The sequence below is a fragment of the Xiphias gladius genome, chromosome 4 (assembly GCF_016859285.1).
Source record: "Xiphias gladius isolate SHS-SW01 ecotype Sanya breed wild chromosome 4, ASM1685928v1, whole genome shotgun sequence".
Taxonomy (NCBI): Eukaryota; Metazoa; Chordata; class Actinopteri; order Istiophoriformes; family Xiphiidae; genus Xiphias; species Xiphias gladius.
In genome coordinates this window covers 22,171,390-22,186,425 of record NC_053403.1, presented here as the reverse complement: position 1 = coordinate 22,186,425, position 15,036 = coordinate 22,171,390, and the positions used below count along the sequence as shown (strand labels likewise).

The 15,036-nt window shown below is 38.5% G+C and overlaps 1 protein-coding gene across 6 annotated transcripts in view; it reads right to left on the bottom strand.

Annotated features, from left to right (window-relative positions):
* Positions 1–15,036, bottom strand: part of enah (ENAH actin regulator) — a 166,372-nt gene that overhangs the window by 85,431 nt on the left and 65,905 nt on the right. The window lies entirely within an intron of this gene.

Below are 15,036 nucleotides of genomic sequence, written 5' to 3'. Positions count from 1 at the left end.
TATTACTGTTGTTATGAGGAAGAGTGAGTAAATTCCAGGATTAATGTTGGCGTTTCATCTAAATGTCCTCAAGATGTTCGCTAAACAAAGATCACAGTATTCAAGTTATGTGGCAATATAGCATCTTCTCTCAAACTACACCCAAAAAATGAACAATATTTTAGTGAACAGGTGAGTGAATCCAACTTCTGAATGATTCACTGCCCTGCAGTGAATGGCACAGGTAGCTGCAGTAATGCTAGGTTAGCAGGAACAACTATACTAGATTAGATTAGAGAGAGTGTTTCTGTTTAAATAGACAGAGCTTGGAAATGCTACTAAACTCTGAAGTTGCACAACGACAGTAAGAATCACAAAATCTGCAGGGACTGATGTTCCACCAGTGAAACAGTGAGCCTTACCCACTTGCTTTTTTGTGGTTACATGAGATTAATTGCTCTAGTGGAGGATAATCAATGGTCATCAAGTTCAACATTGCCTATAACATAGCGAAAGAGGAACTACCGTTCACTATAAAATAAAGGGTGCAACCAAATCATGTGCTGGTGTGACCAACTGAGAAACTTGGTAATACCAGTGCTACCAGTAGAAAAGTTGGTCTGGAGCCCTGACACAAGAGGGATTATTTCATGCTGTTGCTGTGATTTCTGCTGTGTGACAGCTGAATTTTGCACATATCCACTGTCAACAACTACAAAGTCTTGCAACCACTGAACACTGAGATAAAAATGTAAGGTTAGAAAGATTCCACCAACCCAAGACATTCATATTCTAGGGCTGCAACTAATTAACTCTTAATCTGTCAGTTTTGTTTTTGATTGATTAGATTAGTTGCAACGTCGGTAAAATGCTAGAAAAGTGACAAAAAATGCTCACCACATTTTCTATCAATCTAACTACCTTTCCCATATTATTAAACATTTATTTTAGTAAGTATCCAAGTTTTAATGAGTATTTCACAAAATATCCAATTATCCATTTCATAAATTATTATTAATAAATTAAATTTCATAAATTAAAAATCATAAATTAAATTTCATAAATTATCTAAATAATAAATCTATATCTTGAGCTACTCGCTCAAGGTATACTGTTTTATGTGTGACCCTGCAGTCTGGAAAAGCAAAAGTGAAAAAAAACTAAAAGATTTTCTTAACTAGAGAGTCAGTCTGTACCATTTTATATCCCAGAGCCTCCTCTACAGACTGATTTGAGGCTCGGTGACTCTCTGATGCATACACCATTTTTGTCAACTAATCTTCTGATGACTAAAAAAAAAAAGGGAAAAAAAGACCAAAATGTCAAGTGTTTTCTTCCACTAAAACTACACTAAAATGTATATGGTTTTCTTTGACTAAGACAAGACTCAAACGTCAAGAGTTTTGGCCAACTAAAAATAAAGATGGTTGACTAAATATGACTAAAACTAACATTGACTTTTCTAAAAATAGCAGACAAAATTAACACTAGCATGCACATTTGTAAACTATGCATTTTTGTATGGTGAATGTACATACATTGTGTGGAGGGTGAGTATAAGTATGCGTGATTCAGGCCCCAAGCCAGAGAAATCCCTCCCAAAGTGTGGTGAGAGGAAGAAAATATGGCAACTAAAACAGCAAAAATTGCAACATGAGAAATAAAGAGAAAATTTCCTTAAAACATATCTGTGGAGAACAGAGGGAAGCAGACATAACGTATGTTATCTTTTACTTCCATTAATAACATTATTAATCCTCATTGAGACTAGTGTACATAATGTGTTGATGCATTGCCATTTTGTCTTTGCACCTACCTTATGGATATGATGTTAGACAATCACAGTGAAATCTGGATTTAACTTGTTATGTACTTGACTGTTGAAATCTAGTCTTGTTGACCCCTCCACTGAACACATTAGTTGCTCTCTCCCTCCCTTTCTCTCCACTGAGCCAACACTACTGTATTTTCTGCCAATCTCGATGTCAGCATGTCTACAGAAAGTGGCATTTCTTTGCCAAGAACATTGGTTCTGAACATTTTGTTGTCTTATGTACTCGAACAGCCCTATCAGATGAGCTCATGTACCCCTTTATCAACACCATATTTAATGTTTCAGATGTGTTAATTTGAATTGATATTAAACAGGATAATATTTTACACTATTAATTATACAAAAGTGGTTCTTAAATATATCTTTCATACAAATAAACTTTCAATGTTTAGGTCGGTTTGCTGGTTCTGCTATCACTCGGAGTAACAAAACCTGGACATTTAAACTGATTATTCATTACTTTTAACTTTTTCACTATTTGTCCAATACTTTTAGCCAACTATTTAAATTTTTTATCTAATACTTTTACCTTTCTATTTCAACTTTGGTTCATTAGCAATCTATTTCAACCATTTATCTATCATATTTACCTAACTATTACAACAGTTTATTTCAGAGCTGCAATGAAAATTGATCAATAATCGACCACTTGATCGACAGCAACTATTCTGATAACTGATAAATTGGTAAAGTAATTTTTTTGGGCAATATGCCAAAAATTCTCTGGTTTTTAGCTTATTCAATCAGAGGATTTGCTGCTTTGAATTGGACACGTTTGGGTTTGGGCCTGTTTTTTAGAGAAAAAAATGACATTACCATAGGTTTTAGGGTATTTTGGTGGCCAATTTTTACTGTTTTCTAATGTTTTATAGACCAAACAATTAATTGAGAAAATAATCAACAGAAAATAACTGTTTGTTGCAGCCCTACTTTATTCATTATTTTTGGTTATTTCAACCATTTATCTATTATATTTGCCTAACTATTTTAACAGGTAATTCATTACTTTTAGCTACCTATTTCAACCATTTACATAACAATGCATATATTACATTTAGCTAACTGTTTAAGCTTCTCTGCTAGATTGCTAATTAGTTTTCACGCACTCTTGATCATAACATGGAATGTTCAAGTGTTACAGCTGATTCAGTATGTGGATATATATTTGAATCAAGTCATAAATTCTAATTTTCCTAATTAGTTGAGGTACACCACAGTCTTTCCACGTACCCCCGTGGCAACTGCAGAATTATCCTTTGGGCTACAAGTACCCCTGGTTGTTCATCTATAAATTTACGCATATCATACTTCTTCATTTTAGCTCCAAGGTGATTAAACAGCTTTACAGACACACCACAGCAACCCTATTCAGTTATCTTCAAATCTGTAATGGAGTGGAAGGACTATCTCTCTCTCTCTCTCTCTCTCTCTCACACACACACACACCTCTGTATTTCTATCTTTGTCAGGACAATCATTGACATAATGCATTCCCTAGTCCGTTACCCTAACCTTAACCATCACAACTAAATGCCTAACCGCAACCCTTACCCTTACCCTAATCCTAACCTAAACCTTACTCTAACCTGAACCTTAAAACCAAGTCTTAACCCTTAAACAGTTGAAGTTGTGATGACCAGCCAAAATGTCCTCACTTTCTAAAAATGTCCTCACTCCGTAAGGTTTCAAATTGTTCCTCACAAAGATAGAAGAACAAGAACACAGTCTGCAGATCTGACAAGAACGGGAATGGAGAATGGAATATGAGATGAGAATATTTTCGTCTTCTTCATTAATGTTAATGAGGCTCTGAGCTAAGAACGGTTCTGACTTCAAAGAGGAACAAAACAGTTCAAGGGGCTTACCGCCATGATGTCATGTCCTGCCAGGATCAGGTGGGGTGTGTGATAGGGTTAGTGAGCAGGGTGTGGGTGTACAGTGGGCAACAGAGCAATGAAGTGCGGGGGGAGACAGGAGAGGAGATGAAGCAAAGAGAGACAAACAAGAAGATGGACGGCTAAAAGAAGAGAAATTCTTTTCACAGTGTCTATGATGGTCCTGGAAAGGGCAAAGCAGTTTAAACTGAGTAATGACTGGAAGAAGAGAATTACTACTTGAACACTCCTGACCCTCGGATGTTGAAGTATTTAATAACATGATTGATTAGTCAGCTATTTGTCTATAGTAAATAATACAGAAACAGAATAGGGAAGAGGGGACATCCTTGATACATTGTCTGACTACTACATTACTACAACGGGTGGAAATTGTGACTAACTTCATTGCTGATAGGCCAAAGTTATGTAATCAGCCAACCGTCTAAAACTGACTTGTCTAAAAATAGAAGAAAAAACAAACCAGAATTACTGCCTCGCAGTTGTATGCCTCTGCCAACCAGTCAAGTTGAAGTGTACATTTATGTCTGTCCAGATTAATTTATGTAGTGAAGACTTTGAAGGAATTTAATAAAAGATGTATAAGTCTATTATGTCATAATTATCGTATGAATTCTTGAGTTATGGCCAAAAACATGTTTTGTGAGGACACAGTGACCTTGACCTTTGGCCACTAAATTGTAATCATTTCATCCTTCAGTCCAAATAGACTTTTGTGCCAGATTTAATGAAATTCCCTCCAGGCATTCCTGATATATCACATTCACAAGAATGGGAAAGACGTGAGGTCACCGTGATCTTGACCTTTGACCACCAAAATATAATCAGTTCATCCTTGAGTCCAAATGAACATTTGTCCCTAACTTGAAGAAATTGTCTCAAGGCATCATTCCATGTTCAGAAGAACGGGATTGACAACCCGAAAACATAATGCCTCCAGCCTTGGCTGTTACAAGTACGGAGGCTTGAAAAGGGGGAAATGAAATCTCAGTCATTGTATCTACCAAAAACAATGTGAAAAACCCAGGTGATAAAGGAGGATTTCATTTTTATCATACCAGCTACACTGCTCCTTCTGAGTCTACATGTGTGTTGAATCCCTGTGGCTGTGGTGTCAAAGTGTTAATTTTGTCATGGTACAGTATACACCTCAGATTTCCTCTGTATAGTAGACTGATAAGATTTTACATCAGATTGCTCAATAAATTTGTCTATTAATGAGGAAAACCTGATTTTCATTATACACTGAAAAACCCATACAATTTCAGAGTCCATAGTAACGTCACCCGTCCAATGTGTGTTTCATGTAATGTGAGCTAAACCAATGTATCATATTAATAAAAGACATCTCTAGGTTATCTGATTATCTTTATATATTGTACTTACAATGACATCAGTAACCTGGGCATCTTGTTTTCTACTTGTTTTTCAGTTTTTGCAACAATTTACACAGACATTTGCAAACCTTTAATTCATACTGTACAGAATGTAACAAAGGGCTGAATGCTAAGTACAGCTGAAGGACAGACAAACTAATCCAAAACCTTGACCTGGTGGGACTGAGGCTTCATGTCGCCGGGACTGTGGGCCTTTCTCAAACCGGACCCTCCTCACTCCCACTCTGTCATGGAGTGTAAGTGTAAGTCTGTAGTAAAACTCACAGCTGAATGGAGTACTGCTCATCAAGGTGTAGGGTACAAATACAAGTTTCGGGACAAACTTCCCCCTTTCCGGCTGAAACAGGTACGTAACCATGGTTTTTTATTATCATATTATACACAGCAATAATAATATGTCTACAAAAGTAACAGTGTAGGCAGTAAGCCTAAGCCTATGGGGAAAAATAAAACTTACTTCCAAGCTTCTTTGGTGGCATTTCTTTTTTTTGTAAACACCTTCTCATTTTTAACTCTGTTTATAGGCTGCTTGGTGTTTTGCAGTTCCTGTAAATATAGAGTTAGGTACTTAAGTATTTGGACAGTGTCACAATTTTCGTAATTTTCCCTCTGTACACCACCACAAATGATTTGAAGCAAAGATCAAGATCAAGATACTACTGAAGTGTAGACTTTTAGCTTTAAGTCAAGGGGTTTAACAAAAATATCATATTAACTGTTTAGGAATTACAGCCATTTTTATACAGTCCCTCATTTTCAGTGGCTCAAAAGGATTTGGACAAACCAACATGATTATAAATTTAAGGATTATTTTTAATATTTGGATGAAAACCAATGACAGCCTGAAGTCTGGAACCCATGGATATCACCAAATGCTGAGTTTCCTCCCTTGAGATGCTTTGCCAGACCTTTACTCCATTAGCCTTTAGTTGCTACTTGGTTGGTGGGTCTTTCTGCCTTCTTTTTTGTCTTCAATGTAAAAAAAAATGCTCAGTTGGATTGAGGTCAGGTGACTGACTTGGCCATTGAACAATATTATATTTCTTTGCCTTGATAAGCTTTTGGGTTGCTTACGCAGTATGCTTTGAGTAATTATCTCTCTGTACTGTGAAGCACCATCCTATCAGTTTTGTAGCATTTGACTGAATCTGAGCAGACAGTATAGCCCTATACACTTCAGAATTCATCCTGATACCTCTATCAGCAGTCACTTCATCAATTAACACCAGTGACCCAGTTTCAGTGGTAGCCATACATGCCCATGCCATAATACCGCCTCCACCTTGTTTGACAGATGTATGTGGTAAACCCTCTATATTTACAGACATGAAGGTATCTCTTGATTAGAGACCTTGACAATAATACGCCTACCTCATCGAGAGTGTTCTTGACCTGGCTAGATGTGGTGTAGGGGTTTTTCTTCACCAAAGAAAGAGTTCTGCTATTCTCCACTCTAGCTGTCCTCCATGGTCTTAAAGGCCTTTTGGTTTTGCTGAGTTCACCAATGCATACCTTCTTTTTAAGAATGTACCATATTGTTAATTGGTCGAGTCCTAAGGTTTTTGTTATCTGTCTGACAGGTTTGTTTGTTTTTTCAACCTAATGTTGGCTTCATTCATTTGCAAAGACTTCTCTTTGGACCACATAGAGTTCCTATGAACAGCTACAAAATGCAAATTCAACACTTGGAATCAACTCCAGACCCTTTCTCTGCTTAATTTGTACCATGAAATGACGAGGGAACAGGCCACACCTGGCCATGAAACTGACTGTAAGTCGACTGTCCAATTACTTTTAAGCCTCTGAAAATGAGGGACTATGTATAAGATAGATGTATTTCCTAAACAGTTAATGCAATATTTTGGTTAAACTCCTTGCATTAAAGCTGAAAGTCTGAACTTCAATCACATTTTGATGGCTCCATTACAAATCTATCGTGGTGTTGTACAGAAGCAAAATTACAAAAATTGTGTCACCGTCCAAATACTTAGGCACCTAACTGTACAACACTTTACAATGAAATGGAATGTCTAACATTTTCTAGACTAGAGAAGGTTATACAGTATTTGATCCTAAATACAATGTAACCTTTAAGTTGTTAACATTTGTATAATTTAATCTCTATCTTAGTTTGATCAGTTAACAAGTAAATGTTTGTACGGGTAGTCGCACAGAACTTAACATTTTTACAGAGCATGTTCCATGACGAACGCACCACGGGCACTGTACATGGTCAGTGAGTCAGCATCAATGTAGACTTGCTCTTGGAGGGTTTTATAATCCACTTCCACTCCCCACTAATTAGTTTGGGATGGCACTTAATGTGGCTGACCCTTCACACAAACCTGAAATGGAGTGGAAGTTTGCGGGGAGAGGGTGAGTGGGTGGTTTGAGAAAGGGCCTGTTAAATGTGACATTCAACATAACTTGTTATGTTTGTGACAGTTTTAGAAAGGGATGCACCAATTGGACCTTTTTTCTCCTGATACCAACTATGATACCTTAACTTAGGTATCTGCCGACACAGAGCACCAATCAAATAACAGTACTCTTTTTCACAAATGTAATTGGTATACCCCACTGCATGCTACTTATTGCAAGAATCATTATGTAAGGTAGCATGAGGCTAGAGATTGCTGTGCTGAAAACTGTGTTAGCTGTCTGCCCTAACTAAATGAGTGTACGTATCTATCAATCTTTCTTATGACATTCATAAAGAAACTGTATTTAAGGTAATTAGTCACATCTTGGCAGACGCCAGTCTGCTTTAGAAAGTTGTATTATTGAGCAACAATTGTTATAATCAATTAAGTCATATTTGAGACAAAAGTGCCAAAATTCCCTTGTTTCAGGTTCTAAAAAAATGAAGGTTTGCTGCTTTTCTTTGTCAGGATAGTACAGTGAATATTTTTGTATTTTTGATTATTGGTCAGACAAGCAATTTGAAGAAGTCACCCTGGGCTCGGGGAACTTAAGAACGGAATCTTTCAACATTTTCTGACATTTCATAGACCTGCCAATACAGTAAATACATAAAACTGCCAAATAAATCAATAATGATATTAATCACTACTTGCAGCCGTAATTCGTTTTAGCAAAACATTGTGAGCTACTGCAGATATTTCAAAGTCTATGGGTTTGTATTTTTATCTGTTGTTGTTACATAAATCTTTCTTTACATTACACACTGAAGAGCACATGCAGAGATTTGCCCTGTATTCTAAAGTCTTTGTGTTAGAGCTGTGAGAATGCAACTATCTTTCCCTAATCTATAGCTAGAATCTGCTGAAACAAATCAAAACCAACCAACATCATCAAACAAGCCACAGTATTGATACAGTTTTCATACAGTTCCTTATATTGTCGTGTATTCACAAGGAAGAGTTAGGAGAACACTCATGAAGTCATTTTATGGCACTTTACTGACATACAACAACTGCTTGTTTACAGCGTTCATTAATTTGCCAGTTATGAGGGTAATTTTATTTAGCTCTCAGGGGTATTTTTTGGCTGAACAGAACAGTACATTTCCTCTCATAGTTTCCTAAGTAATCACTGAGACTGTCAACATTTCTGCTGCTCAGTCTCACTCTATCAGCTGGTTACCATTATGGTAGTTTTCTGTTGTTCATCTTTTCTGTTTCCTCTGCTTCCCTCAAGAGAGACAATTTGACAAAGCAGCCCTGTCTCCTAAAAATGATGTGTCTATAAAAGTAAACTCTAACAGCAAATATGTTTTGTACAGAAAGTATTTGCAACCGTAATAGGTTTTCTATTAACATAATCAGGACAGCACGGTGGTGCAGTGATAAGCACTGTTGCCTCACAACAAGAAAGTTCTGGGTTCAAATGTGCCTGCTGCCTAGTCGGCCAGCTAGCCACCGCTTTTTTGTGTAGAGGTAGCATGTTCCCCTCATGCCTGTGTAGGTCTCCTTCGAGTACTCTGGTTTCCTCCCACAGTCCAAAGACAAGCAGGGTAGGTTATTTGGTGACTCTAAATTGCCTGTAGGTGTGAATGTGAGTGTGAATGGATTTCTGCCTCTAAGTGTCAGCCCTGTGAGAGACTGGTGACCTGCCCAAAGTCAACTGGGATTGGCCCCAGCCCTCCCGCGACCCAACGGGATATGCTGTATAACTAATGGATGGATGGATGGATGTTAAGGCACTCACAGCACTTGGTTAAGGTTGGGGAAAGATTGTGCTCTGGTTTAATACTGAAAAAAGTTCACATTGACTTCGGACATAAAGTGTTTATTTACATGTAAACACGATCTTTCCCTAACCTTTCCCTAACCAAAGCGTTTTTGTAAACCTAAGACAGGACTGGGGGTGCAAACCCCAGTCTCTGGTGTGCACTTGTGCTCTTTGTATGCCCACCATCCACCCCAACTACCTCCTGGCGACTCTGCCACCATTTGTCTGTGATTAGAATAAATGAGTAAACTGGCTCACAATGGAGGTATTTCTTTTCTATGTCTATTTCTAAGTCGCCATCTCTCCCTCAAAATTGACTTTATGCAGTTTGCCCTTTTTGACTGTAAACCATCTGACAATAAACTGCACCATTTTTAAAGTCCAGAATGAGTTCTTTCCAAACTGGGGGAGGATGATACATCCTGTGAAGCTTAAACAAAACATGCAAGCAGAACCATATGAATGTTAGAGAAGGCTTTTCCAAGCTTGGGTGTGGAATCCAGGGGGAGCCTGCTGGATGAGATGGGGAGAAAGAAAGAAAGACAGAGCTACAATTAGGTGCATAAGTATTTGGACAGTGACATAATTTTCATAATTTTGCAACTTTACACCACCACGATGGACTTGCAACGAAGCCATCGAGATGTGGTTGAAGTGCAGACTTTCAGCTTTACTTTAAGGGGTTTAAGATAAATATCAGATAAACCATTACTGAATTACTCCCATTTTTATACATAGTCCCTCATTCTCAGAGGCTCAAAAGTAGTTGGACAATTGACAATTGATCAGTTTCATTGCCAGGTGTGGCCTGTTTCCTCATTATTTCATGACAAATTAAGCAGATAAAAGGTCTGGAGTTGATTCCAAGTGTTGAATTTGCATTTGATAGCTCTTCATGGGAACTCTTAATATGTGGTCCAAACAGTCGTTGATGCAAATGAAGGAGGCCATCATTAGGCTGAAAAAAAACAAAACAAACCCATCAGACAAATAGCAGAATCTTTAAGAGAGGCCAAATTAACAATTTGGTACATTCTTAAAAAGAAGGAATGCACTGACGAGCTCAGCTACACTGAAAAACCTTGAGGACCAAAGAACACAACACAGAGGATGATCACAGAAATTCTTTCTTTGGTTAAGAAAAACCCTTTCATAACATCTAGCATGGTCAAGAACACTGTCGAGGAGGTAGGCTAGCAGTGTCAAAGTCTACAATCAAGAGACGCCTTCAGGAATGTAAATCCAGAGGGTTTACCATAAGGTGCAAACCACTGGTAACACTCAAGAACAGAAAAGCCAGATCACACTTTCCCAGTAACCCTCTAAAAAAGCATGTATGGCAGCCAATGGAACTGGGTCACTGGTGTTTATTGATGTGAGTGCTGATAGAAATAGCAGGATGAATTCTGAAGTGTATAAGGCTATACTATCTGCTCAGGTTCAGCCAAATGCTACAAAACTGATAGGATGGTGCTTCACAGATCAGATGGATAATGACCAAAAATATACTGAGAAATTAAAACAAGAGCTTCTCAAGGCAAAAAAATATAATATTGTTCAATGGCCAAGTCAGTCACCTGACCTCAATCCAATTGAGTATGCTTTTCTTTTGCTGAAGACAAAACAGAAGGCAGGAATACCCACAACCAAGCAGCAACTAAAGGCTAATGGAGGAAACTCAGCATTTGGTGACGTCCACAGGTTCCAGACTTAAGACAGTCATTGATTGCAAAGGAATTTGTTTGGTTTGTCCAATTACTTCTGAGCCTCTGAAAATGAGGGAATATGTATAAAAATGGCTGTAATTCCTAAATGGTTAATGTAATATTTTTGTGAAACCCTTTGAATTAAAGTTGAAAGTCTACACTGCAATCACATCTTGATTTGTTCATTTCAAATCCATTGTGGTGGTGTACAGAGGCAAAATTGGGAAAATTGCGTCACAGTCCAAACACTTAAGCATCTAACTATATACTAGGTCAGAGGGACGACCTGAGGGTTTTCTTTTCTCAGGGAGGAGTGCAGCTGGCTTTGGACGGATGGAAGGAGCTTCAGGATGGAGGAGCTCTGGTGAGTATCTCGGCCACGTCTGCATCCTTCCTTTTCCTCACTATGCAACCATGTCTTAAATTTTCCGCTCGAACCTTCTTTTTTTCACTCAATTTATAATTTTGTGTACCACTGACCCCCTGTAAGGTAGGTAGGTACCTGTCAGGTAGTGTAGCAATGTTTGGTATCAGTGAATTAAAGCCCGTGCTACATCGCTTACCTCACATGTACATGATATGTTAACAGATACAGCCACAAAGCCTGTGTGAGACACGTGTTTGAGCAGCGGCTCAAACCTCGCTAGAGCCGTACATCATCTAGAGTTTTGGCGTGGAGCCTATTTTACACACGTGAGGCACACGTGCCTCAGCAAAAATAGAAAATGAAAAGATCTTTTGATAGTCTTACTGACATCATACCAGCAACATGACATAACTGACACCTTTCACTATATTTAAATTGTCTAGACTATATCTGAATATGCCACAGACATGAATAAAATATAATTTTTTAAATGATTTTAGCAATTGTATGTTGTGAAGTGGAGGCCATGTGTGCATTATATAGTCATAGCGTAAAGCCAATGTAGGCTATGATTATGTCAATGAGTTGACAGAACATTAGGTGAAGGGCAGTAGGTTTCCAGTGTGATCTCTCTCTCTCTCTCTCTCTCTCTCACTCTCTCTTTTTGAATGAGAGCAAACATAAATCACATGACTGCTTTCTGGTTACAACTCCTCACTTTTCGGACTGCTAATTAATGATGGATGATACAAAACTGATTATGGAGATAGAAAATCACAAAGTTCTCTATGACCCACAGAATACATATTATAACTAGAATGGCACTCGGCAGAGAAATATTGACGAAAATGTGGAAAAATGCCCTATCTCGCAATGTTAAGGAAAGTGATATAAAATTCCTGGATCCACCCCTTCAACTGGATCAATACCAAAATTTAATGGGTTTCTTCCCCAGCCAATGCCCCATCCCTCCACCAAGTTCTGTGCAAATCGGTTCAGTACTTTTTGCATAATCCTGCTGACAAACAAACAAACAAACAAACCAACAGACATGGGTGAAATCATAACCTCCTTGGTGCAGGTAACAAACCAACAAATAGACACAGGTGAAAACAAAACCTCCGCGGCAGAGGTAAAGACAACAGAACAAGACTAGGTCAAAATCTATTATATGGCCTGACCACCCTTTATCTGTTTGCTTCTCTCCTACTGTCTGTGCTCAAATATAGAATAATTTAATATATCCAAATTCCATATGAAGCTGCTCTCATTTACATGTTTTTATGTTTCTGATGTCAGACAATGGAAAAAGTATGAAATAGTGACTGCAATTTAGCGACGAAAGCGCTAAGTTGGCAACACTGCCTGTAAACACCCCCCTGATGACCCAATAGAAACCACTTGCACCAATTCATTTTGAAATAGCAATGGCCAATTGGGAAACTCCAACACTCAGTCAGTCAGTCAGGCAGTCAGTTACAGACATTCGTATTTTTAAATATTTATATATTTAAGTTTATATATGATATATATTTTATGATGCATGGCATGTCACCCAGATGTTTTTTTTCACTGGCCTAGTTGTCTTCCCCCTACTTCTTAAAGCATGTCGTCTTTCACCCCAGAAAAGTAACTTAGCCAGTCTTTGAACAAAGAGATAGCTGTTTTTAATGTGTCTTTATAAATAGGCCCTGTATAGTTGTTATTTCTGACTGTGCCTACTTTGACCTATGTAAAAGATTGTTTAGATTGTGTGGCACACCTGAAAGTTTCTCACTATTCCCTCCAATGTAAAAGAATCTCCCCTTCCACACCAAAGCAAAGTCCCTCCACTAAATGTTGATGGAGGATGGAACACAAATATTTTTATGCTAGCTGTTATTGTATGTAAACAATTGTGTTATTACCATAGTTCAACATTTAATTGATTCTATTGATAAATAGAAACAGTGAGGGATTACAAATAGAAATTTATTTAAATGCTTCACAACAAATTTTAAATGAAACAAAAAGAAGACAAGTAAGTTAGGCTACTTTCAAATTAAGTTGTAGTAATAACTAAGTAATATTTGCAACATTGTCATTTCCATACTAAACCACTCTTGGTGACTTGACTTAAATCCCTACTCTTGTGTGATAGGTAACGAGCCCTACACCCTTCAGTCCTGCCAGGAAACTTTGCCACTAAGGGGGGCTGAAAAATGTGCTGAGCTTCTTCCTCACATCATATGCATCTCTGCTTCCCATTTTCACCAATGTTTTGAACTGATGGTAGTGTGTCCCCTCTTTGTTCAGCCCCATCCAGCCACACTTGTTTTTGAGATGGGATTAGCAGGTAGTTGTGCAGGATGCATATTGCCATGACCACAGAGTCAACATGTCTGGTTCAATGTTGATCCTAGTGTAGAGCACCCTCCATCTTCCTTAGAGTATGCCAAAGGCACACTCAACCATCATCCTAGCCCGGGACAGTTGGTAATTAAAACTCCTCGTCCATCTTGGGATATGGCTCCCAGGAAATGGCCTCATTAGGTAGGCATGGGACTCTTTACACCCAACCCTGGTAAAGGGCTGGGTGTCTGCAGGCACATCCAAAGTTTTGGCCTCCATACCTCTTCCGAGCACAGAGTTGGAGTACACACCACCATCGCTTGCTCTTCCAGAGTCCCCCAACTGGACAAATGTTCAGAAGTATTCAGCATCTACCAGTGCAAGAAGAACAATGTAGTTGAAGAACAGGCCTCCAGTACATTTAGGTGCTGCTCTGATCACGTTTGGGAAGTCCCACTTGGACCAGAATTTTGAGGCAATGGCATTTCAAAACTCTTCTGTTGGCCTAGGAGAGTGATATGCCATCATCTGCCTCTCAATTGCCCTGCAGGTCATGTGTACAGAATCAGCAATACTGGTCCTCCCAAGCTGATATTGGAGGGCAGGGCTCATGAAACGTACCCCATGTTCCCAGGAACCTGTGTAATAAAGACCAAAAAAGTGTCATTTTCATGTTATTTTAATAAATTAAATGTTTTTCTCCCACAGTATGAATGCAAGCAGAGGTCGAGGGTGCTTGGGGATGCATTTGTCAAATGTTGTTAGTCAAAATGTTTTACCTATAGGGATTCATGTTTTTAATGGACCTGGTACCTAGTTTTTATACTGACATCTACTATTAATTATTTTAGCTCAAGAAATACACTGCAACCTCTGGAGGATGTACAGGAAGCACTGGATTTGAGCACCATGGATGAGGACATGGAGGCAGGACCAACAGGACTGAAGGCCATTTTATACTTCTGCATAAACTGGACACTGTAGGTGCGGTGTAGCTGCGTAGCCTGACGTGCTAGAAATGTAACTACATGTCAACTACTGTGCATGGTTCACTCGTGCATGTCTATGATGGGGCGGAAAAGCCCATAAAATTCACCCTCCTTCAGTTCAATGGTCATACACACCATCTCCTCTGACATCTTCTCTCTTTTCTGTGTTGCAGCAATTTCAGTAAAAGTAACTGTTGTTCAGTATATATTAGCTCCAACTCCAACACGATCCACTCAGTTTCAGTCGCCATTGTTTGAAGTTCACGAAGAAAAAAAGTGGCATAGAAACCCCACATAAACTAGCATTTTGGCAGTGTAATTGCAGAGCACCACCAAAATCCGCA